Here is a 21,260-nt window from a genome sequence, read left to right on the forward strand (position 1 = left end):
AGGAAAAGGTCCGAGCAAGTCGAGACCGACGCGGAAGAATGGTTCGGATGGAATGACAATAGGTTTAAGCAGGCCAGCCTGAGGAAGAGCAGGACGTTTGCGCCGCTGACAGTGCTCGCAAGCAGCGACATATCGGCGCACAGAACGATAAAGGCCAGGCCAAAAGAACCGCTGCCGCACGCGGTCATAGGTGCGTGAAACGCCCAGGTGTCCCGCAGTCGGAGCATCATGGAGATGTTGAAGAATGGTTGCACGCAGGTGTCGGGGAATAACTAACAAAAGTTCTGGACCATCAGGCTTCATGCTGCGGCGATACAGAATGTCATTGCGTAGGACATACTGGCGGAGAGAAGGGTCAGAACGTCCCGAGGAGACTTGGTGGATGACCATCTTGAGGGTTGCATCCCGACGCTGTTCTGCGCCGATGTCGCACAAATCAGATATGGCGAGTACACAAGAATCATTGTCATGGTCAGCGAGGCTAGCAGGGTCCACCGGATGACGCGAGAGACAATCGGCGTCTTGGTGCAGCCTGCCCGATTTGTAAATTACGTCGAAGGCATACTCCTGGAGACGTAGAGCCCAGCGACCAAGGCGACCAGTTGGGTCCTTGAGAGATGACAGCTAACAGAGAGCGTGGTGGTCGGTAATAACTGAGAACTCACGGCCATACAAGTAGGGGCGAAATTTTGCGACAGCCCAGACCAACGCAAGACATTCGCGCTCCGTGATGGAATAGTTCCGCTCAGATGTGGAGAGAAGGCGGCTGGCGTATGCAATCACACGTGTTTGGCCCCCCTGGTGTTGGGCGAGGACGGCGCCGATTCCATGCCCACTGGCATCTGTGCGAACCTCCGTAGTCGCGGACGGGTCAAAGTGGGCCAGTATTGGTGGTGAAGTGAGCAAGTTGATCAGCGTCGAGAATGCAGCCGCGTGGTCCTGGCCCCACGAGAAGGGGACGTCTTTCTTTAGAAGGTCAGTGAGCGGTCGGGCAATGGTGGCGAAATTGCGTATAAAGCGTCGGAAGTATGAGCATAAGCCAACAAAGCTCCGAACATCTTTAGTAGAAGAAGGCAGAGGGAAGTGCTTGACGGCGCTAATCTTGTCAGGGTCAGGTTGTACACTAGTAGCACTTACAAGATGACCAAGCACAGTGATTTGTTGCCGGCCGAAATTGCACTTTTTGGAGTTCAGCTGGAGTCCCGCTCGACGAAAAACAGCAAGAATGGCCGACAAACGAGTTAGATGACTCTCAAACGTTGGGGAAAAGACAATGACATGGTCGAGGCAGCAGAGACAGATGGACCATTTATAGCCACGGAGGAGAGAGTCCATCATGCGTTCGAACGTCGCCGGGGCGTTGCACAGCCCAAAAGGCATAACCTTGAACTGGTAGAGGCCGTCCGGTGTGACGAAGGCAGTTTTTTCTCGGTCTAAGTCGTCGACAGAAATCTGCCAGCAACCCGAGCGCAGGTCTATGGATGAGAAGTATCTCGCACCATGAAGACAGTCAAGCGCGTCGTCGATTCGTGGCAGCGGGTATACGTCTTTGCGGGTTATCTTGTTCAAGGCACGATAGTCGACGCAAAATCTCCTGCCATCCTTCTTTTTGACCAAGACGACAGGTGACGCCCATGGACTTGAGGAGGCCTCAATGACGCCTTTTGAGAGCATCTTATCGACTTCTCGTTGTATGACCTGGCGTTCGGAATGGGATACACGATATGGCCGCCGTCTGACAGGACTAGCATCGCCGGTATGTATTTGATGCCGTACGAATGACGTTTGACCTAAAGGGCGCTCATCGAAATCGAAGATATCCTTATAGGTCGTTAAAACATGGCGAAGTTGCGCAGCTTGACGCGGTAGAAGATCAGGCGCAATCATTTTTGCGATTTCGTCGGGGGGTGCGCTTGCTGAGCTGGCTGCAACACCGGACGAGCACTGTCCTGCGTCTAATGCCACGATGTTACACGCATCAAGTGCTGATATGTTGGCCAACGAAATGCCTTGCGGAAGAACTTGGGTCGAGTTACTGAAGTTGAGGAGAGGGAGCTGTACGTAGTTGTCGACAACATTCACGAGGGTATGCGGCACAGCAACATTCCGGGCCAACAGCACGCCAACTAATGGGGACACTATGTAGCCGCCGTCGGGAAGAGGTGGTGATGTCGTCAAGGCCACACACGTGGCGGCCTGCGGTGACAGCCGAACATAATCCACAGAGCACAAGTGGTTTGGCGGTGAAGCTGCGCCATCAGCAAGCCGAGGCAGTTCAAGTTGAAGAACGCCGGTTGCACAGTCAATGAGGGCGGCGTGAGTAGACAAGAAATCCAATCCGAGAATGACGTCATTTGGGCACTGCTCAAGAACAGCAAACAAAACAGATGTGTGGTGATCGGCGATCGTGATGCGTGCTGTGCACATTCCTATAGCAGCAGGACTTCTTCCGTCGGCGACACGAATCATACCAGGAGCAGCCGGAGTAAGCACTTTCTTCAGGCGGCGACGAAGTCGAGCACTCATCACGGAAATATGTGCCCCAGTATCAACAAGTGCGGAAACAGTCAGGCCGTCAACGTCAACGTCGATCAAATTTCGTCGTGTCGGCAGTACAAGAAGAGGATTTGAGGTGGAATTAGAAGATGCAGCATCACCTCTAAGAGCTGCATCTCTTAGTTTCCCTGTCGAACATTGAGCGGCGAGGTCGGACGTCGTCGTAGAGGAGACGGAGACGACGGGCGACGCGCTGGCGGCAAACGAGACTGGTGACCTCGGGGCGACGGCGAGCGGCTGTGCGGCGTAGCAGTGGCATCGGCGTTCTATGGCTCGAAAGGCTGGGAACGGCGGTAGTTATCGGGGTACGGCTCAGGAGGCTGGGAACGGCGGTAGCTGTCGGCGGGGCTAGCAGTGGCATACCGGGTTCTTAAAGGCGAAGATCAACGGTTGTTGCAATGTCGTGCGACGTGACCTATACGGCGGCAGTTGAAGCAGATCGGCCGATCATCTGCAGTTCGCCATTCAGCCGGATTACGAGACCGTGGAGAAAACCGTTGTTCCTGGGGCGGCGACCTGGGGCGAGGCGGCGACCATGGGCGAACGTCAGATGTCCGGGACTGAGCAACGGCGCAGACAGCGAAGCCCAAATTGCCGAGTTCCTCCCGCACAATTGACTGGACGAGGGCAACTGAGGGCAGGTGCGAATCAACGTGACCGTTGTTGGGAAGAGCAGGTGCAATTGCTTCGATTTCCCGACGGATGATTCGTGTAATATCGGATGCCGGTGACGACTGCAGATGAGAGGTCAGTCCATCTTCGCATGAAGACGTCGCAGCTGTGTTTGGCAGCCGAGAAAATGGCTTTGCAATACGTCGGCTTTTGGCCTGTTCAAAACGCCGGCATTCCTCAATAATTTCGTCGACGGTCGCACAATTCCGGCACAGTAATAGATTGAACGCGTCGTCCGCGATACCCTTCAGCACGTGGCCAGCCTTGTCCGACTCCGACATGTCGCTGTCGACTTTACGACAAAGAGCCAGCACGTCCTGAATGTACGATATGTATGGTTCAGTGGACGTCTCAGCACGGGTGGATAGCTCTTTCTTTGCGGCTGCCTTTCGACCCATGGGCTTTCCAAACAAGTCGCACAGTTTTCGCTTAAATGTGTCCCAACTTCCGATCTCCTCCTCATGGTTCTCGTACCACACCTTTGCCGTGCCTTTTAGGTAGAAGAGCACGTTGGCCAGCATGAGAGTCGGGTCATAACGATTGAGAGACCTGGTACGCTCATAGTCAGCAATCCAATCTTCGACGTCGACTTCATCCGTACCGCAGAACGTCCCAGGGTTTTTCGGATGCGTCAACACGTACGTTGGCGGCGTTGTGGCCGGTGCAGGCGTTGCCGGGGCCGGTGCATGCGTTGTCGTGGCCGATGCAGGAGTAGTCATAGCATCGGTCTCGTCTTCCATCCTGGAAATTCCGAGTCGACGACCACTGCGGAGCTCCGTTGTACAGCGGTTCTTCTACCCCGCAGCTCCACCAAATTGTCACGGGGATGACGAATACACGAGAGAGACAGCAGCAAGTATATTTACAATATTTACAAGCAACTGTGCCACCGAATGGCTGCCAGCATCTCGCGCGGCATTTCCGCTTCTTCCTCGTCTCTTCGTCTCCAACGGCGTGCTCATCCACAATGCCTCGTAACAATATATACACTGTATACACGTGCATACATAAGCGGAAAGGTAAGTATACTAAAAATGACGTCGGATCAAGGGCGGTGTTATGAGATCGCAATAAATTTGTTATTTCGATCTCATAACAGCTGTAAAACTGCATGTTACCAAACCAAAAATGTGCTGCCCGCAACCACCCAAATTAGGATGTCAAAAATAGCTTGGCATATTCCGTCCGTATAGGGTCGCGGACGACGTACGGAAAGCGTGAATACGCGCGCGTCGTCACATCATGCGCCGTCCCTTGCGGTGTACGTAGATGAACTTCGTGTGGATCCGCTGCAAACGTCCACGCTCAAGCCTCCTTTCTCCGGTTTACATGAACGTTGAGACATAACTTATTTTGACGCCCGTTGATTCTGAGAGCCCCATGCAATATGTAACGCGATTCAATATTGGGGGAATGGTGACACCTAAGCCAATAACATTTTTATATTGCTACCTCTGTTTATTATCACCTTGATATGTAATAAACAACATAAAGCACTAACAAAAGAAAGTGAAAATCATATGCTAAGGATACACTACCTCTTTTTTTATGCAGCAAATCCACTTAGTTTGTATTGTCCCCACAGCAAAACAATGCAATGGTGGGACTCAACTCCGAGTACTTTTTTCTCAACTAAAACAAAAACTACTTTGATTAAACACTCTCTGGACCAAGTCTTTATGATTCTCAATCGTATGCGCTTTTCCGCTTATTTGTTCTTGGACCACATTAGGGTGCTACAGACGTCTCAACATAGGCCAATGTAGTGTCTTGCCAAGTTCGGGATTTTATTTTAGAGCCTATGGGTCGTACACAGGCAAAACAAAAAATTTGGCAGATAGTAGATTTTATAGAGAGTTTTATAAAATTAATTGCTGCATTTGATCTATAATTGTCTGTTGTAAAAAATTCCCGAAAACACGCTAAGGAGTAAAAAATTTAAACCTCCTATAAGGAATTGCCCTATAATGAAACCAAGATGCTCGAAAAACGCGAAAAGCAAGTGTTGAAAGGATGTCTTGAACGGTCGATTTACAGCGATTTTTTTTCGTACCAACATTTCGTGAAGTTAAAATGGCGCTCACGTGCCCGAAATATCTTTTCCGCTCAAAATATTTTGGAAAAATACTGTATTGGTAATGTCTATATGTGTGTAATTTTTTCAGATCTTTTTTAGAGAACTTAGTTTTTGTCGAGCGCCCCGGCTGGGACAGTTGGCGTGGAATGACCCACGTTTAATTGCATCTGGTAAGAACCTTTCCGAGGCAACACGAAGCCAACAAGGGACGCTATCAAAAGGCCCCGTTATGCCGATCGAACTCTGTTATGCGTAAGAATTCAGCAGTAAAAACATTTTTGGCCGCTCATGCAAGAGAGTCAAGCATATACATTAAATAATAATTGATCTGCATCGTCAACAACATAAGAGAAGCAGCACAGGAAGAAAGGATTACAATTGTGTCGCTTTATTCATTCCCGGTACGGTGCATGAGCAGCTCCATTGAAAGGAGGGCTTCAACCCATGAGCCTCATCATGCGCAGCCTTGCCATGGGTCCGCCCATGAAGGGAGGCATCATACCACCCATCATTCCTGGCATGAACCCCATGCCAGGCATGAGCATCTGACCTTCCACCCGGCACCACAGGCTTGCCAGAAGTATGAGTGCTGATAGCAGAAGCAGCGCGGAGCTCTTCACTGATGGACCCATGGTTGGTGCCTGTATATGCAAAAGACAGGCGGATAGATTAATCGCATGGCATCTACGATTGCCGGACAATTTTCGAATGTGTTCATTGGTGTAAAGAATGTTTATTCTAACAGAGTAAAAAAAAGGACAATTACATGTTCCTGTGGAGAGCACCGCAAACTGAATTATACGATGAAACGAAAACAAACACAGCGCTGACAGAAAGCAAACGTTCTTATTTCCCGGGGTTTACTTTTTGTCGTGAGCTGTGCGGCACAAGAAAATGAATCACCAACCAGCTCAGTAACCGTCCTCCGGAAAGTTACATGAACGACACTAAGGTGCGACATTGCTAAGCGAGGCTAGCACAAAAAGAAAGGGGACGATTAAATCGGCTTCCAAATATTCCAAATGATTGCTTCCAGTGTTCATTCTAAATCTAACGCTTAGCTTCATTCATAAGAGCACATGTCATATCGACTATGTACACGAAAAACCTGCTTACCACAGATATCCAATAGCATCGCGTGAGCCAGTTGACTATTCTGTCAGGAAATTTCATGAGCACATCCTCAGCGACTGACTGCCCTTCCCAACAATTGGCAGCCTATGCATTACTTTATCTGCGCTACAGCACTTACCTTTCTTATCGCTAATAAAGCTCATATGTCTCATATAATAAAGCTGATCTAATCATGACTACTCAAACTGTCCCTAATAAAAAAGATCGCTGCACGGTATCGGAAGACGATATCAAATGCTACTTGAAAATTTCTGTTCGATTCATAATGGAATGAACTTCTTGACGTTACGATGCGTGGGGTCGGGGGGTGGTCGAAAGGTTTAGTTTTCTCCGGGCTCTGCTCTGCTGGCATAGTCGTGCCTCAGGAATAGTTTTATTATCACATACTGCAGCGCGGGCTTTGCTGACTCGCGAAAACTCGCTCCGAGTGAAATTTAGAGAACATGCCGCGTCCATGTAATGTATCCGGATGCCCCAATTGCGTACGCCACTGAATCACCTAATCGATCAACGGCAGCTGCGGCAACAAAATAAACAACTTTCCGTTGGGCGCCACGGAAGGAAGTCCTACGATCGAAGTGTCTTAGTACTGCACCTCTGCGACAATGGTTTGAGCAACAATAAATAAAAAATGACCCACAATTGCGATACTGCCTAATGTGAATTGTGAGCGCAGCTGTTTACGTGTTTTGCTTTTGCCATAAGTTGAGGCAAATGCTTCTGCTTTGGCGACGCGCACCCCTGGATTCTGGCGTCGGCAGCGTTGAGCCTCTGCTCGGGCAGCACGTTTAGCAGCAGCGGCAGACGAAGCACTTCCCCCAGAAATCGATGGTTTCACGAAGCATCGTCTGGTCGGCAGGGAGCGTGAAGAAGAAACGAAATGAAATAACGCCGACCAAATGAAAGGCTTATAAACACTGAAAAGACGTCTCGGCTACCATACGGTAGCCTTGTTCACAGTTCACAGGGCTGTGAACAAGGCTACCGTATGGTAGCCGAAACGTCTTTTTAGTGTTTATAAAACCTTTCATTTGGTCGGCGCTAATCCATTTCGCTTCTTTTTCAAGCACATCCGTCAGTAGCGTCGCTCATTATTCAGAAAGAACTTGCTGAGACTATTTTGTATATATGTACACGGTGTACATTGAGAAAAGAACGCCGTGAGTAGAGTGACTGGCGCAGAAAATTTCGTGCGGCCCATTTCACATGAAGCGCCACAGACGGAGTGCACCGCGACTGCCTCACTTACCGGGAGACCGCAGAAGGCAGCGCGTGGGCGCATTCTACAACAGCCGCCGCAGAGAGACCTCCGTTCATGCAGCGCTTTATTTCCATATATGGTACCATTGGACGCCCTCGCCGCATACCCTAGTGATTACGTCATCGGGGACCGCACGACGGCGCGCACTACTGTGCCAGCGTATGCGACCGCGGGTGGCCGCCGCGGAGCCTGTCGTCTCGCCACTGTCGTTCCCTTCTCGTCGCGCTTTCTTCCTCCACTCCGCTCCGCGCCCGCTCTCGTTCGTGCTCGTTCTCTATATCGGTTACGCCGACGCCGCTCAACACTGGAACGGGCGCCTAAGAGCTGCGCTCTAAAATCTGCTCGTGCGCTCGCTGCATTTTAGTGCAGGGGATTACGAAACCAATGGTGATGATGATAATGTATTGGTGTTTTGTGGCGCAAGGGCCAAATCAGGCCAAAGAGCGCCATGTCAATTTATGCTGGGATGTAGATGGGCCATGATTTACGACGTGTGTGTGATATCAAGGCTGTAAAACGGCCTAAAAGACATATTGAAATACCGCAGCACAGTCGTGGTCTCGACGCCTTTTATTCAGCGGAGCCGCCTGACCAACGCTCAGAACGAAGATGACGCTCACAGTGACGATGATTACATACAGGTGAAGAGAATGAAGGAAGCATGTTATGAATATTGTGCTCACACTAATTTCCCTCTCGCGCGGAAGCGGCCAACCTGGCCGCTGTTTATGACGGTTGTGTACGTCGTAGGAATGGTTTTAAGCGGGAAACGTGGACAACCTCTGTGCCGCGGCAACGACTGTCGGTAGGCATGACAACGGGAGTTACCCGATAGTTCACGGGAGAAGTTTGCTTGACGATAGCATAGGGGCCGATAAAACGTGGCTGAAACTTATCACGTAGGCCAGGAACTTGCGTAGGGGTCGACAGAAATACTTCATCTCCGGGACTGAAGTGAACGACGCGGTGAAAGTCATCGTAGCGAGCCTTCCGATCCTGTTGACTCGCCTCGGTATTGAAGCGGGCGTGGTGGCGAGAAGCGGCAAGGCGAGAGATTAAGTGCTCGCTCGACGACGCCGACGACCCCACGGGGACATCAAAAAAAGAGACGTCTAGTGGAGATGTCGGTTGACGGCCGTAGACAAGAAAGAAGGGTGAGCAGCCCGTGGTGCGCTGCGTAGCGGTATTGTACGCGAAGGTCACGAATGGCAAGATGGTGTCCCAGTTTGTGTGGTCGGCGTTGATATACATGGAGATCATATCGGAGACAGTTCGATGAAAGCGCTCTGTGAGGCCATTAGTCTGGGGATGGTAGCTGGAAGTCGTCTTATGGATGGTGTTACATGCGTGGAGAACGTCCTCGAGTAGTTTCGACAGAAAGGCCTTGCCGCGGTCACTCAAAAGCACACGCGGCGCGCCATGTCGCAAAAATATAGCTTCCAAGAAGAAGGTGGCAATGTCCTCCGCTGATCCGGAAGGGAGTGCAGCTGTTTCGGCGTACCTTGTCAAGTGGTCTACTGCAGTGACAATCCATCGCTTACCGCTTGCTGTTACTGGCAGTGGTCCGTAGAGATCAATCCCAATGACCTCGAATGGAGCGTCAGGACATGGAAGAGGTTGTAGGGGTCCCGCGGGAGATGAAGTGGGTCGTTTGCGGCGCTGGCAGAGCGAGCATGAAGCAACGTATCGCGCTACGCAGGTGGAGAGTCCAGGCCAAGCAAAGCGACTGCGGATGCGTTCATAGGTCTTGTGAAAGCCGAGATGACCAGCCTTGGGGTCGTCGTGAAATGCTGACAATATCTGTGCTCTGAGTGAGCGAGGAGCGACGGGAACTCAACGCTGTCCTTCGGGGTGGAAGATATAGCGGTATAGGATTGAGTTCTCAATCTTGAAGTTCTGCAACTGGCGACGGGCGCGAGCGTTAGGAGGACGCGAAGAGCCGTGAAGGCGTTGCATGATGGAGTGGCAGTAAGCGTCGCTGCGTTGGTGAGACGCAAACGTCTCGTTGCGGAACGAAGGAAGCACATTGAGAGCGGCGAGTGAAAGAACTGCCGAAGACTCGTTGACGGGATCGCTCACGGATGGCGACAGGCCGGTTATGTCGGACGATGGAGGTAAGGGACAACGGCTGAGGGCATCTGCATCGTTATGTTTCTTGCCGGATTTGTACGTGACGTCAAATTCATATTCTTGAAGACGAAGTATCCAGCGACCGAGGCATCCAGACAAATTCTTTAACGTCGACAGCCAGCACAGAGCGTGGTGGTCTGTCACAACGGTAAAGTGGCGGCCGTAGTGATAAGGTCGAAATTTCTGAATGGCCCAGACAACGGCGAGACACTCCTGCTCAGTGATCGTGTAGTTTTTCTCGGCAGATGTCAGGGTCCGACTTGCGTATGCGATCACACGTTCTCCCGAACTCTCGTGTCGTTGCAAAAGAACAGCGCCGACACCATGACCGCTGGCATCAGTATGGAGGAGAGTGGGCGCGGTGTCATCGAAATGACAAAGCACTGGCTCAGACGTGAGGGCACGTTTCAACGTGTCAAAAGCCCTTTGGCACTCGTCCGACCATACGTATGAAGTTCCCGAGGAAAGGAGTTGGTGAAGCGGCGCGGCAATGGTGGCGAAGTCGCGTATGAAGCGCCGGAAGTAAGAGGCGAGGCCAAGAAAGCTGCGGAGCTCTTTGGAACGCTGAGGCGTGGGGAAGCGAAGAACGGCGGCAATCTTATCGGGGTCAGGCCGAATTCCGTCTTTGCTGACGAGATGTCCTAGTACTTTAATGGTTTTGCTTGCAAAGTGGCACTTTTTGGTATTCAGCTGGAGACCAGCAGCTGCAAAACACGTCAGAACTTCGTCTAAGCGCTGCAAGTGTTGTTCGAATGTTGAAGAAAATATGACCACGTCGTCAGGGTAACATAAGCATGTCTTCCACTTAAGGCTCCGCAGTACAGTGTCCATCATTCGTTCAAAGGTTGCTGGCGCATTGCAGAGCCCAAAAGGCATGACGTTAAATTCGTAAAGCCCGTCAGGTGTGGCAAAGGCAGTTTTCTCCTTATCAACCTCGTGCATGGGAATTTGCCAGTAACCGGAGCGCAGGTCAAGGCTTGAAAAATATTCTGCTCCTTGCAACGAATCTAAGGCATCATCAATGCGAGGCAAGGGATATACGTCTTTTCTGGTTATTTTGTTCAAGGCACGGTAATCAACGCAGAATCGCACCGAGCCGTCTTTCTTGCGCACGAGAACGACAGGTGAGGACCAAGGGCTTGCGGAGGGGCGGATGATATTTTGCTTGAGCATATCGGTAACGTGCTTGTCGATGATCTCGCGTTCGCTAGTAGATACACGGTATTGTCGGCGGCGGACAATTGAAGTTCCATCAGTGTGTATGCGATGAGCTGTCACCGAAGTCTGTCCTAGAATAGGGGAATGTATGTCGAAGGAAGATTTATGCTTCGACAACAGCGCTAGTAGTTCATCTGCTGTGGCGGAGTTAGATCCGTGCTGATTGCATTGGCGAGAGCTGTATCAGGACTAGTATCTGTAAGTGAGCGTGGTTGCGCCGCATCAGTATTCGTAGCCACCACAGAGAGAGGTTGCGTGTCCACGCCGCAAACGACAACATAGCCTTTAGGAAGCAGAATCGGTTCATTTGTGACGTTGAGTACAGCGAGACAGGCGGTGCCGTTGGTGAAGCGAAGAAGACTCGACGCTAGTGCAATTCCCTGGGAGAGACAACGGGCTGATGGAGCGACTAGAACATCACCGTGGTCAATGATATCTGAAGCAACCGTGAGAACTTGTTCGTGGTCAGGTGGCACCACGGAATCTTGGACGGTTCGTAAACGGTGGCGTGACCAAGATTCCTCGTCGGTATCATCAGTCTCTCGCATGTGTACGAGGCGTTGTCGACAAGAGATGAAGGCGGAAGCACCAGAAAGAAAGTCCCATCCCAAAATTAGCATATAAGCACAGGAAGTCAATACGGCGAATTGAATATGGTGCCGGATCCCATCAATAAAAACACGAACGGTGCACTGTGCTGACGGCCGTATCGTAAAGTCATTTGCGCTACGTAAGGAAGTGCCAGTATAAGGTGTAGTAACCTTACGTAGACGACGACACAAATCCGCATGAATAACAGAAATAGCAGCTCCCGTGTCCACCAATGCTTGAATAGGCACCCCTTCAGCATACACTAATAACAAATTGGCCGGCCCCTCTGGAGGTTTTGGTGTTTGTCCGAGCGATGCAGCTTTCCCTCCAAAAACTGCACCACTTAGTTTTCCGTGCGGTATTCAGAGGCATGGGTGACGGGCTGTAGCGGCGATGTTGAGCGGCGCAGAGGAGAAGGGGAGCGGCGGCGTCCTGGACGGTAGGTTCGAGGTGCATCGGGAGGAGAGGACGGGGAGAAGGAACGTGTTGGAGCGCGGCGCTCGTACTGGTTAGGAGAGGACGTCGAATCCCTTTCGTAAACATCGTAGCCGCGGCGTTCGTCCTGCTGGCGCTTGCGACAGTTGGTCTGAGCAGGCACAGGATGCACGCGCTGAACCAAGGCAGGTTGCATGGCCGCGATTTGCGCATACGTCGCGGGCGGAGTTGGTGGCGTCGGAGTGTCAGGCGTGATAGCGCAAGCCATGGAGGACAGCTCCTCTTTGATGATGTCGCGCAGACTAGTAGCCGAGGAGTGAGGCTGAGGGGCGGGCGGACAGGACAGTCCTTGCGCTTGAAGCTCTTCGCGAATCAGAGTGCGAATCAGCGTACGCAAATCCGCATCCGAAGAAGGTCGGCTGCCACAGGCGTCTGGGTGCAAACGGATGGCTTGTAGTTCGTCAAGATGCTGGCAAGTCGTGATGACATCATCGACGGTGTTGGGGTTTTTGACGGCCAGAGCGTTGAACGCGACGTGGCCTATCCCTTTGAGGATGTGTCGAACACGATCAGCCTCCGTCATAGCCGAGTCCACGCGGCGGCAAAGGGCAAGGACGTCTTCTATGTACGAAGTGTACGTCTCCCCTGGGTGTTGGACGCGGCCGTCGAGCTTTCTCTTCGAGACATCAGAATGAATGTTGGGTGTCCCAAAAATTCTCCGGATTTGTTGAGCGAAGGTAGCCCAATCATCGAAGATGTCCTCGTGGTTAAAAAACCACGTTTTCGCTACGTCGGACAGATAGAATGCGACGTGGCGAAGTTTTTGAGGATTGTCCCAGTTGTTATACACACTTGTCATGTCGTACTCCTTCAGCCATACTTCGACATCGTCGCGTGGGAGACCGGAGAAGATAGGTGGGTCCCGCTGCCGGGCGGTGACGGTATATGCGGGGGCGGGTGGCTGGGCGGGGATGCCGGATGGACCGGGCAGCGTGTCTTGGGCCATGACAGCGGATAGGCGGAACAAGCGGCGACCCGAACGAAGCTCCAGGGGCACTCGACGCCGTAGAGGACTTGGGGATCGAAAGCAGCCTCCACCACTCTGAAAGACCGCAGCACAGTCGTGGTCTCGACGCCTTTTATTCAGCGGAGCCGCCTGACCAACGCTCAGAACGAAGATGACGCTCACAGTGATGATGATTACATACAGGTGAAGAGAATGAAGGAAGCATGTTATGAATATTGTGCTCACAATATATACAACCAATCGAGGCATGGTGAATGCAGTGCGGTGGGCTATGGGCTACAGTTGGTAGAGGTGAGAGATTAAAGTAGATTAAAAGTATATCGCAAGAGATTAGAAGTTTCACTGGTGTTCTGTAAACGCGGCACTAATGCCTCAACAAGGCCCTTAACCAAAAGGGCGTGGAGACACGTGCCTCTTAAAACTGTCGCAGCAGCAGCCTCTCCTGAGAGGCTGCTCTACGGTGTTACGGGTGGGTATTTCGATCCTTTCCACCGCTGTCGACTGTTGTTACTAGCGGCGACGTTTGCCGACGCGGACTCAGGGGGTAGCGTGGAGCTGAGCGGCGACAGTCGTACCGCAGGCCCAGGGACGTCCAGAACAGCAGGAAGCCGAGGCAGAGAGACCGGCGTTGAGGAAAACTTAACAGACGTTTATTTACATCATAGAGGACAGGATCGTCAGAACGACACCTAGTCCGATCGATCCGTCCCGAGCAGACCCTCTGCTGCTCCTTAAGTACACTTCATTCCCAAGTTAGGGAAACTCCTTAATCGGCAAATGTCCAATCACAAACGTGCATGCCTTTGAAGCTGTATAACTAGCAAACGTCCAATCACAAGCATGCATGTCTTTGGAGGGTCGGTCTCTTCGACACATAGGTTACCGCCCCCAGGATGGCACGCCAGGGAACACTGCACTCTCACTCTCCACGTCCGACCAGTTCGGAAGAAAAAGGGGGGGGGGAACAATGCCACCTCGGGGAACTGATAATCCTTTTACGAACAAAGGCACCAGCTTTAACCAAAAGCACACTCGATGCAAACACGTGTTCCACGGAGGGGACCCGCGCGTAGCTGCCAGCTTCCCGCCGAAGAGCTCCGTTCAGGGAAAAGGCAGCAAGTGTAGGTGTCTAATCCGTTCTCCGAAATGAGGGGGGGGGGGCGTCCAAGAAGCAGGAAAACTCGTTTGGAGACAGCTGGCCCAGGACCTACGTATCTGCTTTGTAACAGCTTCCCCGGCGGCAGGCCGAGACCTCGACGTACAAAGGTCAACCACCTTTGTGGGGAGAGGTCGATGAAGACAATGCTGGTGTGCCGAAGCCGTGCACACCCCGATGCTGCTCTGCTGCATTCCTCTGCCACCTCCGGTGATCTCGAACATCTGGTAGCGTCGTCCAAGTTCGAAGAAAAGCTTCTTGCTCTGCTGGCCAACATTCCTTCTCGAAAGACAGCACCTGTGTCAACCCCGCGAGAACCACAACCGCCAAGCAGGCAAGCGCCCGTACTCTCTCCCTGAGACCTACCAGGCTTTTACTTCAAACGAAATGTCCTGCTTTCAATTTTAATAGCAGCAGCAATTCCAACAACCCAACCTGAAGTAGGCTGCTCAAATCCACAAACACATGTCGTGATGAAGCACGACCACAACAACAACAAAAAAAGGCAATTGTAAACCTGTCACAAAAAAATGAACCTAAATACACAAGCCAGAGTACCCGATGCCATCAAGTTCCCAGGGAACAACGAGTAAAGCCCTGAGCGTTGCCACTGTTCAATTCGTGGGACACCCTGACGTAATGCTTCCTTGTGTCCTCGCATGACACGCAAGTGAAACCTTACAAAATATTCTCAAACTTAGCTTTCGTAAAACTCATGGAGGGCATTCTCCTTTTACGTACTCAACTCGCTCTGATGCATTTCCCTATTCTTTCGATAGATAACATCACACGCATAACGATAAAAAAAACATAGCTCTAAAACTAGCTATTAAATCATCAAAAGACGACGAGACCACAAAGGAAAACTATTTCATACAAAAAAACAACTACCCCAAAAGAAAAAAACCTTTTCAGATGTCCAACGTCACCATTCCCCGAAAAGCTTACAGTCGCCTAAACAACCTTTGCGTCTCCCTCGTGGTTTCCAGCGAGTGAGCGCGCGCACAACCTTCTTCCCGAACGTCAGGTTCTTCTGCCGCAGCAACAAATCTGATCTGTTTGAAAACAGATAGGAATACTGTGCCGGCAGATAGTCAGACACAGCAGCCTTTGTATGCAATACGCCAAAGGGGCCCTTGATGCAAACCTCGGCAATTGGAAGGCATACGTTTCGCTCTTCCGCTGCTTGCTTAAACCAAGCGCGTTCTCCTGCGAACTGCCCCGGTTCTACATACGAGGAATGCACCACGTCCATTGTTGCTGCCGAGTCTCGCAGCACACGACACTCCTTTCCATTTACTCTGAGTTCTCGAATATATGGCTCCAAAAGTTGCGTGCTTTCCTTCCCGCTGTCAACTGACAGGCAAGCAACCTTTGGATTCTCGCAGTACGCCGCCATATGACCCGGCTTGTGGCAATTGTAGCACACAAGCGGTCGCCTCTTTTCGAAAGCCCTCTTTTGGTGCTTTTCCTGAGCCAGATCTGCTTCTTTTACTGCCTCCCCCTTCTCTACGGGTTCAGCGTTGCGCTCTCGATTATCTTGGATGGATTGTCCTTTCCACTCAGCCGCCTTTCTATTCTGGCCCTCCCGCTGGGGAATCTCCTTTCTATCAAGCGCACGGCGCGAGACGAACTCTTACGCAAGCTCCGCGGCCTTCGAGACAGTGGTTACGTCCTCCCTGTCTTGCACCCAGAGCCTAACGTCTTGGGGCAAACGACGGTAAAACTGCTCGAGTCCGAAGCACTCCATCATTTTCTCTATATCCTCAAACGCTTTAGCCTCTTTGAGCCACTCCCTCATATCAGACATTAACTTGTATGCGAAGTCAGCATACGACTCGTCTTTCTGCTTTACGGCGTTCCGGAACTTCTGCCTGAATGCTTCCGCTGACAATCTATACCTCTTTAGCAGGCTCGACTTGACCTGGTCGTAATCATCTGCTTCCTCTTTTGTCAAGCGGGCAATTACATCGGCAGACTCACACGGTAGTAAGGTAAGCAAGCACTGCAGCCACATCGTTTTGGTAACACCCGCCTTCTCGCACGTGCGTTCGAAGTTTACCAAAAACAGACCTATGTCCTCTCCGGAGCGGTAGGGTTGCATTAGGTCTTTCATCCTGAACGAATTCCGTTCTACTCCGCTAGACGCTTCGCTACCTCCACTATTACTTTGAGCCTTGAGCAGCTCGACTTCAATGCGCTTCATCTCAAGCTCCCTTTCCAAACGCCTCTCATTTCTTTCTTCCGCTTCGCGCCTCTCATTTCTTTCTTCCGCTTCGCGCCTCTCATTTCTTTCTTCAGCCTCGCGCCTCTCCTTTCTTTCTTCCGCTTCGCGCCTTTCATTTCTTTCTTCAGCCTCGCGCCTCTGATTTCTTTCTTCAGCCTCGCGCCTCTCATTTCTTTCTTCTTCTTCGCGCCTTAGCTTTTTTTTCTTCCTCAATCAGCTCTAGACACTCTGAGAGCTCGTCGTCGTCTGCCTCAAGGTTCTCAATAGCCTCGATAATCTCTGGCTTTCTCATTTGTTCTCGAACATCCAAACCCAAACTTTTAGCTAACTCTAGCAAAAGCGGTTTTTTCAGTGCCTTCAGATTCATGGTTGCTGCAAGTGCTGCTAACTTCACTACTACTAAGACGCTACGTTCCTATGCACAGGTCAACGTACAGTAGTTACCCAAAATTACCACCTTTCATACAAAACTCGAGACAAAGCCTGGTAAAATCTCAGTGAAGAAAAGTCAAGCACTCACCACACCCTGCAGCCATGATCTCGGCGAAGACGATCCCGATGCTGGAACGAGCTTGTTGCGACTTGTCGTGAGCAGAATCCCGTCGCTGCCATCCAGTTGTTACGGGTGGGTATTTGGATCCATCCCACCGCTGCCATCCAGTTGTTACGGGCGGGTATTTCGATCCTTTCCACCGCCGTCGACTGTTGTTACGAGCGGCGACGTTGGCCGACGCGGACTCAAGGGGTAGCGTGGAACTGAGCGGCGACAGTCGTACCGCAGGCCCAGGGACGTCCAGAACAGCAGGAAGCCGAGGCAGAGAGACCGGCGTTGAGGAAAACTTAACAGACGTTTATTTACATCATAGAGGACAGGATCGTCAGAACGACACCTAGTCCGATCGATCCGTCCCGAGCAGACCCTCTGCTGCTCTTTAAATACACTTAAACTCCTTAATCAGCAAATGTCCAATCACAAACGTGCATGCCTTTGAAGCTGTATAACTAGGAAACGTCCAATCACAAGCATCCATGCCTTTGGAGGGTTCGTCTCTTCGACACATAGGTTACCGCCCCCAGGATGGCACGCCAGGGACCACTGCACTCTCACTCTCCACGTCCGACCAGTTCGGAAGAAAAAGGGGGGAACAATGCCACCTCGGGGAACTGATAATCCTTTTACGAACAAAGGCACCAGCTTTAACCAAAAGCACACTCGATGCAAACACGTGTTCCACGGAGGGGACCCGCGCGTAGCTGCCAGCTTCCCGCCGAAGAGCTCCGTTCAGGGAAAAGACAGCAAGTGTAGTTGTCTAATCCGTTCTCCGAAATGAGGGGGGGGGGAGTCCAAGAAGCAGGAAAACTCGTTTGGAGACAGCTGGCCCAGGACCTTCGTATCTGCTTTGTAACAACGGTACAAATGAAGCAATAAAATGCAATGCTTGGCATTCGTTTAAAAAACTTAAAACAGAACCTGTGCTGAATAAAGGATCTGTGCCAAGGAATAGCGCTGGGTGTAGTGGTATCCTTTGTCTAAATGCCAGGCAAAAATGCTTTTTTGTTAGTGCGTCAAGTTTGCGGCATTCCAGTAATGCGTGGAGGACCGTTAGTATCTCACCACGTTCACCACAGACGGGGAGATCATTTCCATGAAGCAGGTAAGCGTGCGTACCATATGTATGGCCTATTCTTACTCGATAGAGAGTGACCTCAGTGCGTCGTACTTTACTACCAGGAGGCCATTTTCCTATATGTGGTTTAATTAGGTGGAGCTCGTTAGAAATCCTGGTATCCCATAATCGCTGCCAATAGTCCCTCACCTTCCTACGCACGAATGCTTTCAGATCTAAGATAGGAAGACCTATAGAGAAATTCACAGGTTTCGTTCCTATGGAAGTCGCCATACTGTCAGCCAGTACATTGCCTTGAATGCCCCTGTGCCCGGGGACCCAGCATATCATCACACGTTGTTCTGACAAATAGGCTTTGCACAGGATTGGAAACAGTTCAATAACAACTGGATTTTTATTTCTTTTTAGTGACTTCAGGGCTTTAACAAGACTTAACGAGTCTGTATAGATAACCGCCTTTTGGAGCCTTGTACTATGGATGTATTTAACAGCAGAAAGGAGTGCGTAAGCCTCAGCTGTAAAAATACTCGTCTCTGGTTGCAGCCTCTCGCATTCAGAGAACGATGGACCCACAGCAGCGTAGGACACGCCTACCTTAGATTTTGATGCGTCCGTCAAAAATGCAGGGCACGAGTATTTTGACTGTAACTCTAGGTAGTGCATTTGAATGTGTATTTCTGGAGCGTGCTTGGTTACCTCCACAAAAGACAAGTCGCACTCTAATACCTGCCACTGCCACGGTGGCACCGACCTCGCAGGGCGCATTAACACATGCTCAAGTGGGACATCCATTTCATCACTTAGGTTCCTCACCCGCAGCGAGAAGGGACGTCTCGCTGCAGGTCGATTACTATACAATGTGGCTGTGGTCATATCATTTATAGTTGTGTAAGTGAGGTGCTGTCGATCCGAGTGTACATTAAGGAAATAAGTAAAGCTTAAATATGACTTTTGCAGATGGAGCGACCATTCATTAGATTCCATATTGTTACAACCGTAGTTCGGGTATGTGCACCTGTGTGTAGTGGGTCTGGGCTTGAGCGAGGGGAAGAGGAAGACGTGCCTTGCGATAGCGACAACCTCGGGGCGAACTCAAGGCCGCTGAGGCTACCGCTGCGTCGCGTCTCAATAAACCCCTTTCGTGGACGTTACAGAGTGGTGGAGGTGTTGGGTACACGACGTCGACGTACCACGGAGCCACAACCGTTTGAACTTCGCCGGAGCCGCCGCCTTGCCTGTCTCTCACCGACGGCCTTCACCATGCTCCAGAACGAGGCACAAGACTCAGTGCCAGCTGCAACCACGCATAGGTCAACACCAGATGCAGCTATTTGTCACCACATGGAACAGCGCCCTTTCGCTGGAAGAGGAGAAGATGTGGACGAGTGGCTCAAGCATTATGACAGGGTGAGCCGATACAACCACTGGAACTCCATCTCCAAGCTCGTGTATGTAGCGTTGTTTCTGACGGAAACCGCTCTGATATGGTACGAGAATCACGAACAGTCTCTAACAACGTGGGAGCTCTTTGTAGAAGAAATAAAGCAATGTTTCGGTGACTCCGACTCCAAGAATAAAGGCGCTGAGAGGACACTTGTGCAAAGAGCTCAGACTCCTGGGGAGACTTGCACCACATACATAGAGGAAGTCCTCAAGCTGTGCAAGATAATAAACCCACGGATGTCGGAGGAAGACAAGGTCGGACATCTTCTCAAAGGTATCGCCGAAGATGTTTATAACTTCCTAATATGTAGAGAAGATCTTACCTCTGTCTCGAATGTTCTGCGCCACTGCCGTACCTTTGAGACGCTGAAGACACGTCGCATTGCACCGAAATTTGGGCGACTGGCAAATGTCACAACCGTCGCCAGCGTCGATGTGAGCCCGCCCGCATACCTTGCTTCAACTATTCGGCAAATTGTGCGTGAAGAACTGTGGCGACACGACGTCACCTATTCTCCGCACTACTCGACGCCAGTAGCACCATGTGCTCCTTTGCCACCGTCAGTGTGCGTTGCGGACCCCACTGAACCAGGAAGAATGTGGCCGCGTCCAGACACATTGGCATTTGGACAGCGGTATGCGCAACGCTTTCGTCCCGGCCGCGGCACACAGCGACAGACAGCTACAGTCCAGGCTGCTGAGCCTCCGCATTCAGTGAGACGACCCTTCACGGCGGAGCGTTCTCAACAGCATTTCTTTGCACGACCTCTGCCCGTGTGCTACAGCTGCGGCGTCGAGGGCCACATTGCGAGGTACCGCCATCGCCGCCAGCCGCCGCGGTACGACCGCTCGACGACATCTGACCGAACTCGTGGTTCAAGTGCCTACATTTTCACAGGAAGCTCGGCCAACCAAAGACCAGGGATGATGCGAAACCCCTCTCCGACCTCCGACACCACCGCCTGCTCCTCGAGGAATCCCTTCGCCGTCTCCTCAGCGGCCTTGCGTTCGCCCCGAGGTTGTCGCTATCGCAAGGCACGTCTTCTTCCTCTTCCCCTCACTAAAGCCCAGACCCACTACACACAGGTGCACATACCCGAACTACGGTTGTAACATCAGTTACGTATCAGTTACGGTTCGACCGCCGACGCCGACACGTGACATATGAACCTGGTGACTGTGTGGCTTTGGACACCAGTGAGAAAACGTGCATTATGTGAAAAACTGCTGGCACACTATGTTGGACCCAATGTTCTCGACCGCGTAAGCGAAGTGACGTACCGCGTTGCTCGCCTCCACGCCAATGGCCGACGTGCTGCAAAGACTGAACTTACACATATTGCCCGTTTAAAGCCATTCATTCCTAGAGAGACTGTTTGACTCGCCCGGCGGGCTTCGTCTGCGCGCGGAGAGATGTTACAACCGTAGTTCGGGTATGTGCACCTGTGTGTAGTGGGTCTGGGCTTGAGCGAGGGGAGGAGGAAGACGTGCCTTGCGATAGCGACAACCTCGGGGCGAACTGAAGGCCGCTGAGGCTACCGCTGCGTCGCGTCTCAATAAACCACTTTCGTGGACGTAACAATATAAAGGCTCTCCACTGGACTTGTTCTGAATGCACCAGTAGCCAGCCGGACGCCCAGATGATGCACAGGATCTAGCATCTTCAATGCACTTGGGGCAGCAGAATGATAAATTACAGAACCAT

General features: G+C 51.4%; 1 long non-coding RNA gene across 1 annotated transcript in view; it reads right to left on the bottom strand.

The window, feature by feature from the left end:
* Positions 1-5,693: 5,693 nt before the first annotated feature.
* LOC119403032 (uncharacterized) overlaps positions 5,694-21,260 on the bottom strand; it is a 37,784-nt gene continuing 22,217 nt past the window's right edge. The window contains exon 3 of the long non-coding RNA XR_005186078.1: positions 5,694-5,946. This is a non-coding gene — a long non-coding RNA (uncharacterized LOC119403032). The remainder of the gene's footprint in view (positions 5,947-21,260) is intronic.

This window comes from Rhipicephalus sanguineus, chromosome 8 (assembly GCF_013339695.2).
Source record: "Rhipicephalus sanguineus isolate Rsan-2018 chromosome 8, BIME_Rsan_1.4, whole genome shotgun sequence".
Taxonomy (NCBI): domain Eukaryota; kingdom Metazoa; phylum Arthropoda; class Arachnida; order Ixodida; family Ixodidae; genus Rhipicephalus; species Rhipicephalus sanguineus.